Source organism: Bombina bombina, chromosome 1, assembly GCF_027579735.1.
Source record: "Bombina bombina isolate aBomBom1 chromosome 1, aBomBom1.pri, whole genome shotgun sequence".
Classification (NCBI taxonomy): Eukaryota; Metazoa; Chordata; class Amphibia; order Anura; family Bombinatoridae; genus Bombina; species Bombina bombina.
Window position 1 is genome coordinate 1084712397 of NC_069499.1, and position 22242 is coordinate 1084734638.

The window sequence follows — 22242 nt, forward strand, 5'->3', positions numbered from 1 at the left end:
AAAAAAGAATTATATAAAAAATATATATATCAGTGCATAATAATTAGGAGTGAGTGAATGAATGAATATATAGCGGTGTATTCAAAATTCCAGAGCTAAAAAAGTGGTTATACGTATCGCTCTTAAAAATAAGTAATGTGCCTATGTAAATGAAAATAAGGTGCTGCTGGGTTAATCTATTCAGGCTGAATTGATTTATAAATATGACACTCTGTTCCCAAAGGGACTAAATTCAGAATTGGACCTCTCCCCATTTTTATTTGAATAGATTAACCCAGCAGCATCTTATTTTCATTTACATAGGCACATTACTTATTTTTAAGAGCGATACGTATAACCACTTTTTTAGCTCTGGAATTTTGAATACACCGCTATATATTCATTCACTCACTCCTAATTATTATGCACTGATATATATATTTTTTATATAATTCTTTTTTTTTTTTCTTCTTCTACTAAACTCGCTATATAAATACTCCTCTCTTTTTTAACACATTAGTGCACCCATGGTAGATAATTTAAATATTGTGTAAAAGTATTTTTGGTTTAGAATTATATCTATAAGTGATTAACCCTACAAATTCAATACGGTTTTATGGTTATGATACCACTGATAGTGATAATGTATTACACAGATATATGTATTTTTTATGGAAATGTTCTTCTATATTAGACATGCACAAAGAATCTTTAATGACTGAATGAAGCATATACCACCTTAAGTACCTGGAGGGTGTTACCTTAACAACTCAAGAATAACAATCTCAAAGGTGAAAGCAAAAGAGATACCACCTTAATTACCTGGAGGGTGTTACCTTTACAACTGAATCCACCAACCAATCAAAACCAAATGGATCATTTAAAAGGCTCCCAGTTACCTGTCACATGCATCTTGATAAAGCCCAAGGGAGGGCGAAACGCGTCGCTTGCATTTGTGACACTGTGACTTTGAAACAGCAAGGGATATTTCAGTACAGCCTGTACTGCAACTTTAAACCTGGGTTACCAGCATCTTTGAATATCCCAAGGTGAGGGATAACTTGTGCCCCACTACTGTATTGGATCATTAAACATACCTACAGCAGCCAAGTCTGCCTTCACAGAAAGTTCCCACCAGGACACAGCAATCAGCTGCTTTTCCTTTACGCTGCTGGAGCAGCGAGTAACACCCTGAGAGGAGCCGATGAGAAGCCTGTGACGTCAGACGCCGACTCACATGTGCAGAGGTTTGCACACTTCTATCTCCAGGAACGGCAGTTACTGCAGCCGCGGTCCAAGCCTTGACCGAAGGATTTCCTCTCCTCGGTAACACCCTCTGAACACTCTCTTGACTTACGGTACAGTAAACTGTATCTATTTGTGGTACAAGCCGTTATTTTCTTTCCACTGTTCCAATATCGGCATTCATTTGCATACGGCCACCTGCACTGTGTTGATACATATGAACTTGGTGCTTGTCTTTTAAGTTTTATTTTATTTTATGATATCACTGTTATGCCATATCTTTTAATTATCATTTTTATGCTATATCTTTTTTTATGTCATAGATTATCAATTAGTATCTGTATTATTCATCATTTATAGGTTTTAACCTGTTTTTTCATTAGGATTTTTCCCCAGTTGTATTTACATTACAGGGAGACGTCCCTATTTTTAGTGTATATATTTGTGTATCTTATTCTATATGTTTATTAAATTTTCACTTCAATTCCTTATATGGTGTGTATACTTTCAGCTTGTTAGCGCACTTTCTCTATCTTGAAGCTTTGGCTTCGCTATTTGGTTATTAACTTGTATTTGATACATACAGAGATTGTATCTTTAGAGTAGTGTTTAGCAATACCTTCCTTTAGCGCGCACTAATCCACCCAATTTGATTAGTCTTCTGATATGCTGGGAGATATTTATCTACATTTTGGACCCACCTGTTGCATTCAAACCATGTGTGTTGTGCAACAAACAATAAGTACAGAAACACAAAAAGTTCCCTGAAATAGTTAAATACCAACTAGATAATTACTAGTTACAGATTGGTGTATATCAATCATGTAAGTGCATGCAACCTAATTAAGTATGTGCACAGTTTATGCGCCAATTAGAGACTGTATGTTTTCCCAAAATGTTTGATTATGAGCAGATCTTTTTGTTAAAAAATAGAATAAGTGCATATTACATAAATGAGTTGCAAGCTATTCTGGGTTTACAAAGTCTGTACTGTAATAAAGATTATTAATATTATTATTATTATGTGTTATTTGTAGAGCACCAACAGATTCTGCAGCGCTATAAACATAGGAGGAATACAAGGAAACATTTATAGGGCTCAAACAGGTAGAGGGCCCTGCCAAGAGTCGCACTGTTGTAGTAAGCTCTTAAGAAGGTGATCTACAAACAGCTGGGCTCTTAGGCTTACATGCTAAGGGGGTTCAAGGGGATAGCAATGGAGGAGAGGAACTGGTATAAAGAAAGGTTAGTGAAAGTTGTTTGCATCCCTGAACAGTAGAGTCTTTAGGGAGCGCTTGAAGCTTTCAAAACTAGGGGAGAGTCTTGTGGAGCAAGGCAGAGAGTTCCACAAGATGGGAACCAGTCTGGAGAAGTCCTGTAAATGGGAGTGTGTGGAGGTAATAAGAGAGGAGCAGAGTAGGAGGTCATGAGCAGTGCGTATGGGATGGGAGGGAGAGTATCTGGAGCCAAGGTCTGAGATATAGTGGGGAACAGTGCAGTTGAGGGCTTTGTATGTCAGAGTGAGAATTTTGTGTTTAATCCTGGAGGCAAGAGGAAGCCAATGAAGGGACTGGCAGAGAGGTGCAGCAGATGATGAGCGACGTGTAAGGAAGATGAGCCTGGCATAGGCAATCATTATGGATTGTAAAGGAGCTAGGCGGCAGCTGGGAAGACCAGAAAGGACAGAGTTGCAGTAATCGAGGCAGAAATGATTATAGAGTGGATTAAAATCTTAGTTGTGTCTTGTGTAAGGAAATGTCTAATTTTAGAGATGTTTTCAAGGTTGAAGCGGCAGGATTTAGCCAAGGACTGAATGTGAGGAGTGAAAGAAAGATCTGAGTCAAATGTGACCCCAAGACATCGGGCATGTGGGGTAGGGGTAATGATGGAGTTGTCGACAGTTATAGAGAGATTGGGGTGGAGATTTTGGAAGAAGGGGGTAAAATAAGGAGCTCAGTCTTGGAGAGATTTAACTTGAGGTAGTGAGAGGACATCCAGGAAGAGATGTGAGAAAGACAGTTAGTGACACGAGTTAGCAAGGAAGGAGATAGGTCTAGTGCAGAGAAGTAGATTTAGGTGTCGTCGGCATACAAAGTATATTGGAACCTGTGGGACTTTATTAGGGAACCTAATGATGACGTGTAGATTGAGAAGAGAAGGGGACCAAGGACAGAGCCTTGTGGTACCCCAACAAAAAGTGGTGATGGGGCAGAGGAAGCCCCAGAGAAGGCTACATTAAAGGTACGGTTTTACAGGTAGGAAGAGAACCACAAGAGGGCTGTGTCACAAATGCAGAAGGATTGGAGGGGTTGGAGCAAAATAGGGTGGTCAACAGTATCAAAGGCTGCAGACAGATCAAGGAGGATAAGCAGAGAGAAGTGGCCTTTTGATTTTGCTGTAAGTAGGTTGTTGGTAAGCTCAATGATTGCTTTCTTCGTGGAGTGATAGGGGTGAAATCCAGATTGCAGCGGGTCAAGGAGGGAGTTTAATGTAAGGAAATGGGATAAGCGTGCATATACTATCTTTTCAAGAAGCTTTGAGGCAAGAGGGAGTAGGGAAATAGGGCGATAGATGGATGGGGAGGTTGGATCAAGAGAAGTTTTTTTTGAGGATAGGTGTGACCAGTGCATGTTTCAGAGATGAGGGAAATATACCGGTGCTGATGGGGAGGTTGAAAATGTGTGTGAGTATAGGGATAAAGGTAGAAGAGAGGAAGGGCAGTAGCTGTGAGGGGATAGGGTCAAGGGGACAGGTAGTGAGGTTAGAGTGCAGTATAAGTGCAGAAATGTCTTCCTTAGTAACAGGGGAGAAAGAGCTAAATTTATGGCTACGTGGGTTGTGGTTGATTGCAAGCGTTTGAGGGGGTGAAAGAATGGAAGTATGTTGAGAGCTCATTTTGTTTCTGATGGAGTCGATTTTGTTATTGAAGTGGCTGGCAAAGTCTTAAGCTGACAGAGAAGTTGTATTAGGATTTAGATCTGTATAAAGATTTGAAGAGGTGCACATTTACAGAGTTAAACATGCTACAGTAACACACACCTTCTAGTTCTTACACAAGTTGTTTTATATAATATTTAAATTTGCCAATGAGCTCTGGCATACTATACTATCTATCATGGCAAATGTATATTCATAATAGAGTAGAATTTAAAAATTCTAAATTCTAATTAAGAAAATAACCTAATCATCTCTAACTGCAAATATACTGATTTATTAATTATAAAGACATCATATTTACTGTTAAAGGGGCTTGAAACCTTTTTTTTCATGATTTAGAAAGAGCATGCAATTTTTACCAACTTTCCAATTTACTTCTATGATCTAATTTGCTTCATTCTCTTGATATAGTTTTTTTAAAAGCATATCTAAATAGGCTCAGTAGCTGCTGTTTGGTGGCTGCACATAGATGCCTCATGTGATTGGCTCACCCATGTGCATTGCTATTTCTTCAACAAAGGCTATCTAAAGAATTAAGCATATTAGATAATAGAAGTAATTCAGAATGCTGTTTAAAATTGTGTTCTCTGTCTGAATCATGAAAGAAAAATTTGTGGTTTTATGTCCCTTTTATTAATTATTCTCATGTTTTATTCTTACTAAATATGCATTTGTAAAAAAACAAACTGAAAAGTCTTTTAACATTGCACCCTCTATATGAATCATGAAAGTTTGATTTTGACGTTTGTGACGGATTACCGGCTACCCCGATAGTGTAGCTCCATCAAAGGATCCTTCCAACACCTGGAACCTGCCGCTATGTAGCGGAGAAGAGTGATTATAGCAGTTCCCACCCAAATATCTAGACAGACTAGCATTCAGGTGAAACAAGAAGTACACTTTATTAGGAAAAATACACATTTATGCACAAACTGATCTCGATAAGAGCCTTATCAGTCCCCCAAATCTCCCACCATTCCTGCCCCACCAGACAAGCTGGCACCTCCATAATGTCCAATAGCCCTCAGTGTCCAACGGTACAGGGAGGGTGAATTCGGGGTGATCCCGGGGAGCGGCGGCACTTCCAGGGTGTCACTGGAAAGCCCTTGGCCCCCAGTAACTTCAGTCCAAAAAGTGCCTTGATCCATGACTGGGGGTTGGAGTTATGGGCTACCCAGCGTACACCGGGAAGACCTCTGGGAAATGGGTATTGAGAGGAGGTCCGAAACCCCCGGTTCCTAAGAGGGCTCACCAATGGAAATCAACCCACCTCTAGTCCTCCCTGAGAGGTATCAATCCTCAAAAGAGCGGAGCTCTAGGATGAGGGACCGCTGGAGCAACCAAAGGTAAAGGGGACTTGGAATCCGAGCTGCTGTTGCCGGCCGGCAGTTCTATAAGGTCGGCAAGCCGAAGGATGGTCTGCTGAGTAGCGCTCAGAAACCTCAGTTCTCTATAGAGCTCACCTCCGGCAATTGGCCCAAATCTTACCCTCCCCACGGGGTATCAGTCCCCAAAAGAGCGAAGCTCTGGGGCAAGGGGCATCTGAAGCAGTTTAAGGTAAAGATCTCCGGAGGATGCTGGGGCTCTTTCAAGATCAGGTTCACTCAAAAATTCTCACAAAAAGGGTAGGTTTGGGGAATCATGGTTGCTCTGAAGAGCCCAAAACCACCAAGAAATGAGAGGGGGTGAGGTAATAGGGGGTAGGGGTTTAACCCTTGCAGCCCGGTATACGTGACAACTTTCATATTCCCTTAAGTGCTGCTTTACAAAACACATTTTTTAAGAATTTTATTTACATTTTAAATTATTTTGTACCCAGGACTATATGTTTATTTTATCTTCTTTCCTGGAGTTAATTAAAGACAGATAAAGATGAGTTTCTGCACTAATCAAATAATCACTGTGTAGAATGTCCCAGCATTAGGATTCTGACTCTTGCAGGATGCATTCCAGCCTCCCCAAAGCAGTAAGAAGTAAAAATAAAAACAGAATTATATGAAAAGCAGGCAAATAAATATATATATTTACTACACATAAGTACAAATTTCATGGGGAATGTATTATTAAATTTCATATTTCTAAACCGAGATTTTATTTTCCTTAAATAGGTTAATGGTTATGAATCAATGCCTCTATTACATATACAATGAATTTACTAGCATCCCAGTTCAGCACAAGTAGTGTTAATTCTGCTTCTAACAAAAATCCCATAACCATTATAATAAATAAAGCTGCAAAGTCTCTACCCCCTCCCCTTTCACCACCTCTCTGATATCCTATTTCCATTTACCATGATTAAGTGTCTTTTACAGCTCATGCACTTCAGCTGATATCAGCTTGTACACCTCCCACTAACCAGGTGCCCTGATGTGTCAATGAGAAGACATGACTATTGGGGCTGTCAGTCTCAAGGGCATGCTGATCTTCCTTCAATGAGAGCGGCATCAGGAGGATATCTGCATGAGCCTAGCAGCGTGGCAGCGCTTGCTGGGTGAGTTTTGCCTTGTTTGGGTTTTAATTCACTTTACTGAGATTGCTTTTGCATTCACTTAGTGACAGGTAGCTATTTGTTTGCTGGGCTCAATTTGACATTTATTGTTAGTGTAAAACACTAATAATAATAATTAGTGCCTTTTTAGAGTTGCCTTGAATTTAATGCTGGTACAGTGTTGCCATAAAACATCCCAGTTCTTTTTCAGTACTCAGGATAGTATGATCATATTCTAATATAACAATAGGATTATCAGAGGAACGATTCCCACCTATCTCCAAAATGGAAGCGGTATTGTCATCACTTAAATCCCAAACAATTCCTTCCGTAGAGCAAAGTAATCTTATTAGATCCACTGGGAAATGCTATAAAAAAAATGTAGAGTTTTTATTTATATGGTGTAAAAAAATGATTAGACTTTCTCGTGCAGATCATATGGGCGAGATTAAATTCTAGCTAATATTCTCTAGAAAATAAATGGTTAAAGTTGATTTACTTGTTTTGTTTATTTTTCTTTATGTATGTACAGTATGTACATACAGTATATATTCTATACACATTATCAAAAATGTAGTATTTGCCTAAACATTAAATATAATACTTTTTGTTCATGCTGAGAAGTAAAGGATTAATAAGCTCATTCATTAAGAAACCTGAATGTGTAATTTATAGAGTCACAAGTTAGACTTTATATTTTCTATAAGTAGTGCAGCAATATATTGAAGGAAGGTTTAGCACCAAACACATATAAATGTACAGAAAAGCCTACAAATTATATAGTAAAAAAAAAAATAGAATAAAAGAAACGTAGGCAGTCCCCAAGTCTTAACAAAACAAACATATATAATAAATAAAGAAAAAAAACTGCATATTGAATAAGAAACTTGACATTACTTAGGTGGTGTCCCGCATTTCAGAGGTTGACAGTATACCCATACGTCTACCTTTAACTGTTTGATCCTCGTAGAAGACAAGTTATATGACAATTACTTATTCCACATCATTTGACCAATGCTCCCATATTCCATATTCCCATAACGTATGCTTGGACAAATACATATTGGAACTAAAAACCTAAATTCCCTTTATGGCGCCTCCAAACTTTTATTGGGGGTGTGATCAGGTGTTTTCTGCCTGGTGAAAACAGAATAGTGGTTTATGAGATATTTAGGTGAAAGTAAGAGAGGTGAGTAAACATTCAAGAAAGTAGTAAGGATGATAAATGCAGATGACAAAAGAGAAAAGAGTGATCGTGAAAAATTACTTTAAAATATTGAGATGAAGAATGGAAATAAAAGGACAATAAACAATTTGCAATGCTAAATAAAATCTTTAATTATGCAAATTTAAACAACTTTGAAAACACTTTCCTAATTTTGCCCCCCCCCCCATATCGCATATAAACAGATTTCATTTTTGCACAGGAACCTCTGTTTCACACACACAAACGGTATACATTTTACAGTGTCCTCGTCTACTGTAGGTGCAACAATAATAAAATAAAATTATGTCACTTTAAAGGAATATGAAACTCTTTCATGCTACAGATAGAGAATATAGGCCCAGATTACGAGTTTTGCATTAGAGGCTATGCGGTGCACTTATTAACCCTAATCTGCCACCCCCGACATCGCCGACACTTGCATTATAATTATTAACCCCTAATCTGCCGCTCTGGACACCGCCGCCACCTACATTATATGTATTAACCCCTAATCTGCTATCCCCAACGTCGCTGACACCTACATATTATTTATTAACCCCTAATCTGCTGCCCCCAACATCGCCGACACCTACATACTATTTATTAACCCCTAATCTGCCGCCCCCATATTAAAGTTATTAACCCCTAAACCTAAGTCTAACCCTAACCCTTAACACCCCCTAACTTAAATATAATTACTTTGAAAACACTTTCCTAATTTTGCCCCCCCCCCCCCCACAAGCATATAAACAGATTTCCTTTTTGCACAGGAACCTCTGTTTCACACACACAAACGGTATACATTTTACAATGTCCTCGTCTACTGTAGGTGCAACAATAATAAAATAAAATTATGTCACTTTAAAGGAACATGAAACTCAACATTTTTCTTTCATGCTACAGATAGAGAATATAGGCCCAGATTACGAGTTTTGCATTAGAGGCTATGCGGTGCTAACAAGCAGTTTTCCCTCACCGCTCACTTACCTACAGCGCTGGTATTACGGTTTTTTACAAAAGACAAGAAGTGAGCGTTGAGCAAAATTTTGCTTATTACCGCACTCCAATACCAGCACTGCTGAAGTCAGCAGTGAGCTGGTCATACGTGCTCGTGCACAATTTCCCCATAGGAATCAACGGGGAGAGCCGGCTGACACCTGCAAAAAAGCAGCGTAAAACTCAGTAACGTAGCCCCAATGATTCCTATGGGGAAACACATTTTATGTTTACACCTAACACCCTAAGATGAACCTAGAGTCTAAGCACCCCTAATCTTACACTTATTAACCCTAATCTGCCACCCCCGACATCGCCGACACTTGCATTATAATTATTAACCCCTAATCTGCCGCTCTGGACACCGCCACCACCTACATTATATGCATTAACCCCTAATCTGCTGTCCCCAACGTCGCCGACACCTACATATTATTTATTAACCCCTAATCTGCTGCCCCCAACATCGCCGACACCTACATACTATTTATTAACCCCTAATCTGCCGCCCCCATGTTGCCGCCACTATATTAAAGTTATTAACCCCTAAACCTAAGTCTAACCCTAACCCTTAACACCCCCTAACTTAAATATAATTACAATAAATCTAAATAAATATTCTTATCATTAACTAAATTATTCCTATTTAAAACTAAATATTTACCTGTAAAATAAACCCTAAGATAGCTACAATATAACTATTAGTTATATTGTAGCTATCTTAGGGTTTATTTTACAGGTAAGTATTTAGTTTTAAATAGGAATAATTTAGTTAATGATATGAATATTTATTTAGATTTATTGTAATTATATTTAAGTTAGGGGGTGTTAAGGGTTAGACTTAGGTTTAGGAGTTAATAACTTTAATATAGTGGCGGCGACGTTGGGGACAGCAGATTAGGGGTTAATAAATGTAGGTAGGTGGTGGCGGTGTAAAGAGCGGCAGATTAGGGGTTAAAAATGTTATTATAGTGTTTGCGATGTGGGAGGGCCTCGGTTTAAGAGTTAATAGGTAGTTTATGGGTGTTAGTGCACTTTTTAGCACTTTAGTTATGAGTTTTATGTTACGGTGTTGTACCATAAAACTCATAACTACTGACTTTTAAATGCGTTAGGACTCTTGACAGGGTAGGGTGTACCGCTCACTTTTTGGCCTCCTAGGACAGACTCGTAATATCAGCGCTATGGAAGTCCCATAGAAAAAAGACTTTACAAAGTTTACGTAAGTCGTTTTGCGGTAAGACCAAAGAAGTGTGCGGTGACCCTAAACCTTCAAGACTCGTAATACCAGCGGGGGCGTAAAAAAAGCAGCGTTAGGACCTCTTAATGCTGCTTTTTTACCCTAACGCACAACTCGTAATCTAGCCGATAGTTTTTAACAACTTTCCATTTTACTTCTATTATCTAATTTGATTCACTCTCTTTGTATTCTTTGTTGAAGAAACAGTAATGCACATGGGACAGCCAATAAAAGGAGGCATATATGTGCAGCCACCAATCAGCTGCTCCAAATCTACCTATGTAAGTGACAGGTAGCTAGAATAAAAAGAGAATACAACTAATTAAAGGGCCATAATACCCAATGTTTAAACACTTGAAAGTGATGCAGTATAGCTGTAAAAAGCTGACTAGAAAATATCACCTGAACATCTTTATGTAAAAAGAAAGATATTTTACCTCAAAAGTTTCTCAGTAGCCACATCCCATTGTAAAGGACTTCTAAGCAGCATATCAGTATGTCTGTCCCGGGACAGCCAAAGGGTTGAGCCTCGTGCACTCTCATGTTATTTCCATATTCAGTGTAAGGAAGTTTACAATGAAATCTCATGAGATCACAGTAAAAGAGTTCATGACCTCAGCACTGCTGATGCTGATTGGCTGCTGTTCATTTCTTGATTTTTTTTTTTTATTTTTTTTTTTTAACCTGCAGCTTGGCTGCAGCTGAGTATAACTTTTTACACAGAACTTACACTGCTGAGCTGAGGAAATTGTGAGGTAAAACATCTTCCTTTTTTACATAGAGATGCTCAGGTGATATTTTCCTGTCAGCTTTTTACAGTTATACTGTATCAGTTTGAAGTGATTTAGCATATGAGTATTATGTCCCTTTAAATAATAGATGTAAATTGAAAAGTTGTTTAAAATGTCATGCTCTCACTAATTCATGAATGAAAAAAAAATGTGTTTCATATCCCTTTAAGCCACAGTCTCAGATGAGTAAAATGGATGAGGGAGACTCTCCTTATTGGACATATTTAGGTTAGTGTGAGGAAGGGAAATGGATGACCTACAAAAAGCAAAGATTCAAATGGGTTAGAGAGAGAAGGACAACTATGTCTCCCTCAAGGGGTGCTTGACATGGATATGTCCATCTTTGTGTCTCTAGGCAAAAATACAATCATGTTTAATTACCAAGCAGTTCTCATGGAAAGAGTAATTATAACAATACATTTGTAAGGATATCTGGAAAATTAAACTCTGTATTGACATCCTTATTAATTAATGAATTATCAGGTGCACCCAAAACAATTTGAGAACATTATAGATCCACCCCAATCTGTTCTTATTTTTACTGTGTGGGAAGGATGAATGGATGGGTAACAAAGCAACAATGATTATTCAGGATATCAGATTTTCCTCATTTTGAAGAGAGGTATCATTTCAGACAAGTAGGCTTCAAAAGAGCTTTGTACAAAAGGCCACAGCTTAGACAATGATAGAAAAGGGAAAAGCAGAATTTTACTGTGATTTACTGTGAAAAATAAGATGCTTTTAGATTCAGAAAGTGAATTATATGAGTTATATTACAATACCATAAAATCAACATGAATTACAAATATTTGATTTTGTTCATAAAAATGATTCTCAGAATTTATCAGTTTTTTGCTCCTATCAGATTTAAAGCTGAATTAAAGCAATGTTCTGATACAAAAAAATTTATTAAATGCCCTAATTGCTGTCAGTAATTTTTGTATTACTGATCTTGGCTAACTACATGTTTAATCCCCTCACAAGAATGAATAAACAAACAGGTAAAAGTAGAGTTTAAGATCACTGGCACAGTGCATCACCCCCAACCTGTGCAGTGGTCTGACAATACATACAAATATGGAGGTGATGATGGAATGTTTACGCTAACTGGCACAGTGCATCCACCTACCTGTGCAGATAACCTAACAATACTACCAGCTGCCTTACACGGTGCATGGGGGGGTATGCATTTTTATTTAAATGTCTGGATTTTTCCTGCAGTTCTTACTCCAGCTGGGTAGAAAAATTCTCCTGTGAATACACCTGGTTACAGAACTGGGTCACGTTAGGTGAGAGCACTCACCCTGTAACATTTTCATTGTTTATATTTTAATTTACTCATTTGCAACACTAGGTTTTAATTTTGAATTTCTGAATAATAGTGCTCTGTCTGTGCCTGTTCAACCAGGATTCCAGATTTTAAACACACAAAAATCTGGATTCATTTTTTTTTGTTATGTGAGTATAAGCTTGATTCTAGGCACATGAAAACATATGGGGGAATGTAATGTTTAACTGATCAGCCACCCTCTTATAGATCAATCGCCCTATAAACTATTTTTCATCATGGATCGCCAATTGTATGGTTGTTGCTCCAGTCATTGATCACCAAGACTCCTCTTTACCTGACAATCCCCTAAGAGATCACAACCTCTTATTTATCATCTTATCATCCTATATATTTCTTATCTCAATAATCACAATCATTTTAGCATCTCCTAACTACCCACACTGGTCATCTTGCTTTATAGATCTTCCACTCTTTCTTTCATCTGTACCCGTACTCTTTATTCATTCTCTCCCTTAGCTCATTATCACATATTGCCACCTATTAGATTCTTACATTCTCCTTTTCCTATTTACTTTCAATGAATACTAAAATTGTGTGAGCCATGAATAAACTATTATAGTGTTTGACAAAAAGTCAAGCTGGATAGCCGCAATACCCATCTAAATATTTTGTGGACAATTATAAAGATGCCACACCTCATTAATAAATTTAAAGGGCAAGGCAGAACATGTTAGTGCTTGGGTGAAATGTAAGTATGTGAGATGATAAATATAGTCATGGATTCTAATTGCAGAACAGGAACACAAAGGGGTTTCTAGGGTACTCATGGTTATTATGAAAGAGTATAACCTTAGATGAAAGCCTGACCTCAACGCCTAAGTATCTGATGATAAAAGATTCTCCTACTTGGAGAAAAAAAATGTAGTGCAGACTTCACAGGGGGTTGAATTCACTGAATGTTTAAAGAAAAGGGGCGGAACCCTCCAGCATTGTGAGATACCTCACAAGGTTCTAGACAAGCAAATTTTGCTATACTTGTCTACGGGGTGTTCTCTGCATTTCTCTATGTAAAGGAGAGGCAAGCCCAGTGCAATATAGCACTGCATGACATGAAAGTTTTGTTACACTTACCCTTTGTGCTTTGTATTTTACTGTATTTTACTTTACACTACAGATTTGGGTACTGTCATGAATACCTCATGATTTAGATGCTAATGGGTTAATTTCATTTAGCGTGTGTGCTAAAAACATATGTTTTTTCAGAAGAAATGTGTTGCTATGTTTTCTCAGAACCCCTAATAAATAGTTACTAAGTTCATATCTATTGATGCATAAAGTAAGTAAAAATGTCAGCACAAGAGACAAAAAGCAATGCCCTCTACCCAGCGCTAGATAAGGTCAATAAGAGGACACTAGTACAACTTGAGACATGTTTTAACCATATTATGACACTAGATGCTGAAAATATGACAACCATATCATATTTGGTACCAAACTTAGTCTCACGATGTCACTGAGAAATTGGTTATATAGGTGTATGTGCTGAATATGTAAAACAGAAGTTATAAGGTGTTCTATAACTTCGGAGAAAGACACTGAACTTTATAACATGTTGTAAAAAGAGGGGAGTGGATATTTCTAGCCCCTGTGTAAGAAGGTTGTGGCAAGCAATTTGTTATCAGAGAACCAAATATAACATTTTGTGTCTAACAATACAAGTTGTTAATTTTACATGGGAGGCTGTTACAGCGTGAGTGACCATCTTTTCTTGTCCATCTCCCTGGCACAGACATAAAAGAAAGGAAAGTTTAGGTCTGTTATTTCTCTTTATTTTTAAAACTGTTTGCTTGTGTATATTTCTATCTGTTAACATCTTTTTATTAATAATGCACTGTGGTTCATTTTTTGCATAATAAATAATTCCTTTGTTAAGTTTTTGCCTTTGGCTAATATTTGAACCACATTACTGAACGAAACTAGTAGTATTAAGACTGTGATTTTAGATTATTTTTGCTCAATTGTATTCTGGGATTTAATTCATAAGTCTGGGTTTTCTTAAGATTTCCCGTATAATACATCTTAAGTGGTTGCATCTTAGAGAAAGTTTAGTGTAGGTGGCATTAAAGGGGAGTTTGGGCATTTTTTCTAAGTCTAGGATAGACTAGAGAGTGTTGTTAACCCTTGCACCCACTTAACTAAGTCACAGGCTGGAGTGGCTAGACTGTGACAGATTGGTTAAAGAGGAAAGGGTCTGTTAACCCTTTCTGTGCAAAACAAGTGACTAGTGCAGAGTTAATTAACCCTGGTTGTCACAGGTCCTTTCAGTATTATTACATTTAAGCTTTGCCCTTTCTGTTTTATATTTTAATACATTTAGATTTAGACCCAGCAGTGATTTTACAAATTCTGATTATGTTTTCTGTTAATTTTACAAATTACGATCATACTTTGTATATTTCTACGTATCTTTTACAAATTACATTGCAATTTGTATTTGCTGTATTGTAAAAAAAAAAAACACAGCTTCAGAAAGTGGTAGAGACAGGGGAGTTCCCAGAGCTAAACAGGGGATTTCCCAGGGTATGTCTGAAGCTCTCTCACAACACTTGTAAAATGTTTAAGTATTTTAAACATGCTGGTTTCACTGAATTCTCTCACCAGCTGTATGCAGGTAAAGTTTGCTCAAAATTCACAATACACTTACTTAACTGATAGAAAAGTAGGATATACTAAACTAGTTAAATTGTAGTGAAAACATTTCAGTTTAATCTGTATTTGCTGCAAACTGAGATTTGGCCTACATTTATCATCTGCTCACGAAAACCTGCATGCCTGTGAATGCGGGAGGTGTATTGGAGCAATACGCTGCCCATTTTTAAATTGCACAAGTGTTTGCTTGTGCACTGCCACCCCTTGCAAATGCTATCCCATTTGTGCACAAATAATGGGTGTCATTCACCCTGGGTGAACGTGTCTGGGGTGATTTAATCCCATGACTGCTGCTTCTGAACTTTCTGTTGCAAGTTCGCTCATGTGAGACTGCAGTTGTGGGTCCCCAGAGATGCATACACAGCTAGATAAATGAGGACCTTTAAATCAACCGCAGGTTTGCTCCAGTTAACTTCTCTCTTTCATGTGAAATTATTTATATGATCTATAAAAGGCAGTTCTCATATCTCAACTGTCTGGGACTTACAGGTTCTACCATGTTTCTTATTGAAATCAGTTAATTCAGCCCTTGTGAAGCCTGCACTATCATTTCTCTCCAAACTAAATAATCTTATTAGGCCCATAGAAAGTAATGAAGCTGTCAGTTTTTCAATTTTATTTTAAATATAAGATATACAAAGTGCAATGTAATTTGCAAAAGATAGACATAAATATGCAAAGTATAATCCTATTTTGTTAAATTTACAAAAAAAGTGTGAAAGCATAATCAGAATTTGTAAAATCACAATCCTAAATACACTGCTGTATACAAAATAAAATACAAAATAGAAAGTGAAACATTTAAATGTAATAAAAAACATATTCTGAAGTGTAAAAATAATATAAAATATAAAGCACTAAGTTTAAATGCACGAGAACTCTCATGTCATCCAGTGCTATATTGCATTGGGCTTGTCTCTCTTTCAGATACAGAAATGCAGGGAATGTCCATTGGAGAAGTATAACAAAATCTGCCTTTTCTGATTGTACTAAGTATCTTGCAGTGTGGAGGAGCACTTTGAATCATCCCACCTGGGTAGCGAGGTTTATATCATCAGGCCTCTAATTGAGAGCATATGCAAAATTACTCATCCCAGAAACACTTAACTACCAGGTAAGCCCATGAAGTATGAACAGCAATACTTATAGAACTACAATTTTACCAGCATTACTTAGACAATCTAAGGACACAAAATAACAGGTCTTAAGAAAGCTAGGGCAGTCGAGAAACAACCATAGTAGGCATACTGTGCTAGGAGCTTCTTCACTACCAAGATCCCCATGGCATAAGGGCTCTAAGATCAGATGGGGAAAATCCCAAAATTTTATCAAAGAGAGAAGATGGAATAGTTTGAAATTGTCTACCAAGTAAAGTGCATATGTATATAGTGTCAGAATATAAGATTAAGGAAAAATCACTCACATCAATGAGTAAAATGTCCAGGCACCCCTAACAGAGTGGACTGAAGATGGATAAGGCTCCACCATTCACCTATGTCTTTACTTCTTTCACTTATGCACACTGGCCTGATTAAAAGGATTTAATAAATGGACAGAAATACTCTGATATGATGGAATCTATAGAATGTGCTCCAATAGGAAGTGGGAAGAAAGTTAAGCCACAGGCTGATACAAGGGACAGCATGACAGAATCATTACATTTGGCAGAGTTATTCCCTCTATTGCTACAGGATTCTGGAGGATAAGATATGCAACTCAATGCTTTTTGTCATGCAAAATATAACTATTAATAATTGAAATATCAGAAGTGTAGGTATCTTAAGCAGAAAAGTTATGTCATGTGGGAAAAAAATCATCTTTACTACAGCCACTCTGACCAACCACAACATTTCTGAGAAATACCATTTTGAAAACAAATCTTGAGTTCTGTAAGTAGTGGATCAAAATGAGCAGCTACTGTATTATGAGATAGAAACACGGTAACCACTTATACAAAAATCTAACCTTCAGCGGATCATGTCCGTCCGACATTGATAAATGCTGACAGCACATTGCACAAGCATTTCTGGTGAAATGCTTGTGCAATGCCGCCCCCTGCACATTCGTGGCCAATCGACCGCTAGCAGGGGGTGTAAATCATCCTGATCACATGGTATTGGGATGATTGCTGTCTGCCACCTCAGATTTGGTGAATGAGTTAAGGAGCAACGGTCTTACAACCGCTGCTTCTTAACTTAAGTTTCAGGTGGACCTGAAACTTTGGGGGTAGATTGCAGCATCTGCTGCTTAATAAATTTACCCCTTATTGTGTTCAATGAGGTTGAGGTCAGGAATCTGTGCAGGCAACTTGAGTTTCTCCACACCATACTCATCAAACAATGTCACCATGGACTTATCTTTGTGCACAGGCACAGTGATGCAGGAAAAGGAAAGGGCCATTCCCAAACTGTTGCCACAAAGTTGGAACCCAGTTGTATAAAATGTCTTTGTATTTTAAAACAAAGGGGCCTAGACCAAACCCTTGAAAAACAACTCTGTTTTTCCTCCTCTAACAAACTTTACAGTAGGCCCTATGTATTCCAGTATATATCGTTCTGCTGGCATCCACAACGACCTGATTCTTCCACTAAACTGCCAGATAGTGAAGCTTGATTCATCACTACAGAGAACATATGGTGGCATGCTTTATACCACTGCTCGAGAGTCAAGTGGTGACTTGATTTACACCACTTCAGCTAGCGCTTAGTGATACACAAGTTCATGTAATGCCTGTGTACAGCTGCTTGACAATGAAAACCCATTTGATGAAGCTCCTGACTCCCAGTTATTGTGCTGATGTTGCTTCCATAGGCAATTTTAGAGTCTGTAGTGAGTGATGAAACAGAAGAGAGGCAGTTTTTATGTGCTACATGGTTGGTCTACTATTTTGTGGCTGGACTATTATTGCTCCTAGATGCTTCCATATAACAATAACAGTACTTGAATGTGGCAGATATTTAGGGAGGCAATTTCACCACCTTATTTGTAGCAAAGAGATCCAAAGGTTAGTGTAGGCGCACAGACCAACTCCGGTTTGTTAAAACAAAGAAATTTATTTTGTAGAAAAGGATAAAAACATCAGTATCATCCTCCGGTCAGAGTAAAAACACAAGTAGGTTCAAGTGTGTGAACAGGAGCTCCATGGCAATGGGGAGCTTAGGTTTTTTAGGTAGGGGTGTTGATTGTGTGGGTGGTGGGTTTTACTGTTGAGGGGGTTGTTTGTATTTTTTTTTTACAGGTAAAAGAGCTGATTTCTTTGGGGCAATGCCCTGCAAAAGGCTCTTTTAAGGGCCATTGGCAGTTTAGTATAGGCTAGGGGTTTTTTTTATTTTGGGGGGCTTTTTTATTTTGATAGGGCTATTAGATTAGGTGTAATTAGTTTAAATATTTGATAATTTCTTTTTTATTTTGTGTAATTTAGTGTTTATTATTTTTTGTAATTTAGATAAATGTATTTTGTTAATTTAATTTATTTAATTTTAGTGTAATGTTAGGTTTTAGTGTAAGACAGGTTAGGTTTTATTTTACAGGTACCTTTGTATTTATTTTAACTAGGTAGCTAGTAAATAATTAATAGTAAATAGTAAATAGTAAAGTATTTAGTCTTAAATATGAATTATTTAGGTAATAATAGTATTTTGTATTTAGATTTATTTTAATTATATTAAAGTTAGGGGTGTTAGGGTTAGACTTAGGGTTAGGTTTAGGGGATAATATATTTATTTAGTGTTAGTGATGTGGGAGGTCGGAGGTTTAGGGGTTAATAAATTTAGTATAGTGTCGGCGGCGATGTCGGGGGAGGCAGATTAGGGGTTAATAAGTGTAATGTAGGTGGCGGCGATGTCGGGGGCGGCAGATAAGGGGTGTTTAGCCTCTGGGTTTATGTTAGGATGTTAGGTTTAAACATACATTTTCTTTCCCCATAGGAATCAATGGAGCTGTGTTACGGAGCTTTACGCTCCATTATTGCAGGTGTTAGGCTTTTTTTTAGCCGTCTCTCCCCATTGATGTCTATGGGGAAATCATGCACGAGCACGTAAAACCAGCTCAAAGCAGCACTGGTATTTGTGTGCGGTATGGAGCTCAACGCTGCCATATTGCCCGCAAACGCAGATTTTTGGAAAACCTGTAATAGCAGCGCTATTAAAGGTGAGCAGTGGAAATAACTTGCAAGTTATTACCGAGCCGCTCATAGCGCAAAACTTGTAATCTGGCCGTATGTTAGAAGTACCAATATTTTTGTCCATGCCATTCTCATTCGTTATACTGTTTAAAGTATTAAAGTAAGATGGGAAGTTTCTGTTCTGTTATATTTTAAATACAGAATTGTGAATACCAAATACTTTTGTAAATTTTTAATTAGTTAGAGAAGATTGTGCATTTTCCTAAAAATGTTTAAGGGTACCAATACTACCCACATCTGTATGATTGGCCATGTATGCATAATCACTAAGATATGTGGGTAAAATGGGATATAATAAAATTAATCTTTTAGTCTAACCAAAGAGATCAGCTGTTTCAAATCTCCTCATCAAGACCCTGATGATCGAAAGTGCCACGAGGTGGCAAAATATTCAAAGGGTCCGCTGCTATGTCAAGCGAGCCTGTTAAAATATTCCAAGCTCCCAACACAGCAGTATCACAGAGAGGCATTTACTAAACATGCTATTGATCAGCGATGCTGGCTATAGATAACACAATATTGGCGATGTATAGTAAAGAGATCCCTTGACTATAACTGCCGTTCCTAACCTTTAATCCTAATACCCCTAAACTGAAGTACACCATGATCACAAACAAACACTAATAAAATATAACCGCCACATACCCACTGCAAGTATCTATCCTATTAAACCCTATGCTGCCACATACCCTCCTCAATTAACTAACTATTAACCCCTATGTCACCATATACCCATCACAAGTATCAATTAACCCTTATGCTGCCACATACCCCAAACGCAAACTGACCTAACACTTAACCCCCCTCTAAACTAAACTCCCTAAGTTAACAAAAAATAAAAATCTAAGGCCTAGATTTAGAGTTTGGTGGTAGCCGTCAAAACCAGCGTTAGAGGCTCCTAACGCTGGTTTTAGGCTACCGCCGGTATTTGGAGTCAGTCAAAAAAGGGTCTAACGCTCACTTTTCAGCTGCGACTTTTCCATACCGCAGATCCCCTTACGTAAATTGCGTATCCTATCTTTTCAATGGGATCTTTCTAACTGCGGTATTTAGAGTCGTGTCTGAAGTGAGCGTTAGAAATCTAACGACAAAACTCCAGCCGCAGAAAAAAGTCAGTAGTTAAGAGCTTTCTGGGCTAACGCCAGTTTATAAAGCTCTTAACTACTGTGCTCTAAAGTACACTAACACCCATAAACTACCTATGTACCCCTAAACCGAGGTCCCCCGACATCGCCGACACTCGATTAATTTTTTTTAACCCCTAATCTGCCGACCGCCACCTACGTTATATTTATTAACCCCTAACCTGCCCCCCACAATGTTGCAGCCAGCTACCTACAATAATTAACCCCTAATCTGCTGACCGCAAAGAGCCGCCACCTACATTATAGCTATGTACCACTAATCTGCTGCCCCTAACACCGCCGACCCCTATATTATATTTATTAACCCCTAATCTGCCCCCCTCAACGTCGCCTCCACCTGCCTACACTTATTAACCCTAATCTGCCGAGCGGACCGCACCGCTACTATAATAAAGTTATTAACCCCTAATCCGCCTCACTAACCCTATAATAAATAGTATCAACCCCTAATCTGCCCTCCCTAACATCGCCGACACCTAACTTCAATTATTAACCCCTAATCTGCCGACTGGAGCTCACCGCTATTCTAATAAATGTATTAACCCCTAAAGCTAAGTCTAACCCTAACACTAACACCCCCCTAAATTAAATATAATTTTAATCTAACTAAATTAATTAACTCTTATTAAATAAATTATTCCTATTTAAAGCTAAATACTTACCTGTAAAATAAATCCTAATATAGCTACAATATAAATTATATTTATATTATAGCTATTTTAGGATTAATATTTATTTTACAGGTAACTTTGTATTTATTTTAACCAGGTACAATAGCTAATAAATAGTTAAGAACTATTTAATAGCTAAAATAGTTAAAATAATTACAAATTTACCTGTAAAATAAATTCTAACCTAAGTTACAATTAAACCTAACACTACACTATCAATAAATTAATTAAATAAAATACCTATAATTATCTACAATTAAACCTAACACTACACTATCAATAAATAAATTAAATACAATTCCTACAAATAAATACAATGAAATAAACTAACTAAAGTACAAAAAATAAAAAAGAACTAAGTTACAAAAAATAAAAAAATATTTACAAACATTAGAAATATATTACAACAATTTTAAACTAATTACACCTACTCTAAGCCCCCTAATAAAATAACAAAGCCCCCCAAAATAAAAAAAATGCCCTACCCTATTCTAAATTACTAAAGTTCAAAGCTCTTTTACCTTACCAGCCCTGAACAGGGCCCTTTGCGGGGCATGCCCCAAGAAGTTCAGCTCTTTTGCCTGTAAAAAAAAACATACAATACCCTCCCCCCAACATTACAACCCACCACCCACATACCCCTAATCTAACCCAAACCCCCCTTAAATAAACCTAACACTAAGCCCCTGAAGATCTCCCTACCTTGAGTCGTCTTCACCCAGCCGAGCCAAATTCTTCATCCAAGCGGAGCAAGAAGAGGTCCTCCATCCGGTAGAAGTCTTCATCCAAGCGGGGCAGAAGAGATCTTCCATCCGATTGAAGTCTTCATCCAAGAGGCATCTTCTATCGTCATCCATCCGGAGCGGAGCGGCAGCATTCTGAAGACCTCCGACGCGGAACATCCATCCTGGCCGACGACTGAACGACGAATGACGGTTCCTTTAAATGACGTCATCTAAGATGGCGTCCCTCGAATTCCAATTGGCTGATAGGATTCTATCAGCCAATCGGAATTAAGGTAGGAATATTCTGATTGGCTGATGGAATCAGCCAATCAGAATCAAGTTCAATCCGATTGGCTGATCCAATCAGCCAATCAGATTGAGCTTGCATTCTATTGGCTGTTTCGATCAGCCAATAGAAAGCGAGCTCAATCTGATTGGATGATTGGATCAGCCAATCGGATTGAACTTGATTCTGATTGGCTGATTCCATCAGCCAATCAGAATATTCCTACCTTAATTCCGATTGGCTGATAGAATCCTATCAGCCAATCGGAATTCGAGGGACGCCATCTTGGATGACGTCATTTAAAGGAACCGTCATTCGTCGTTCAGTCGTTGGCCAGGATGGATGTTCC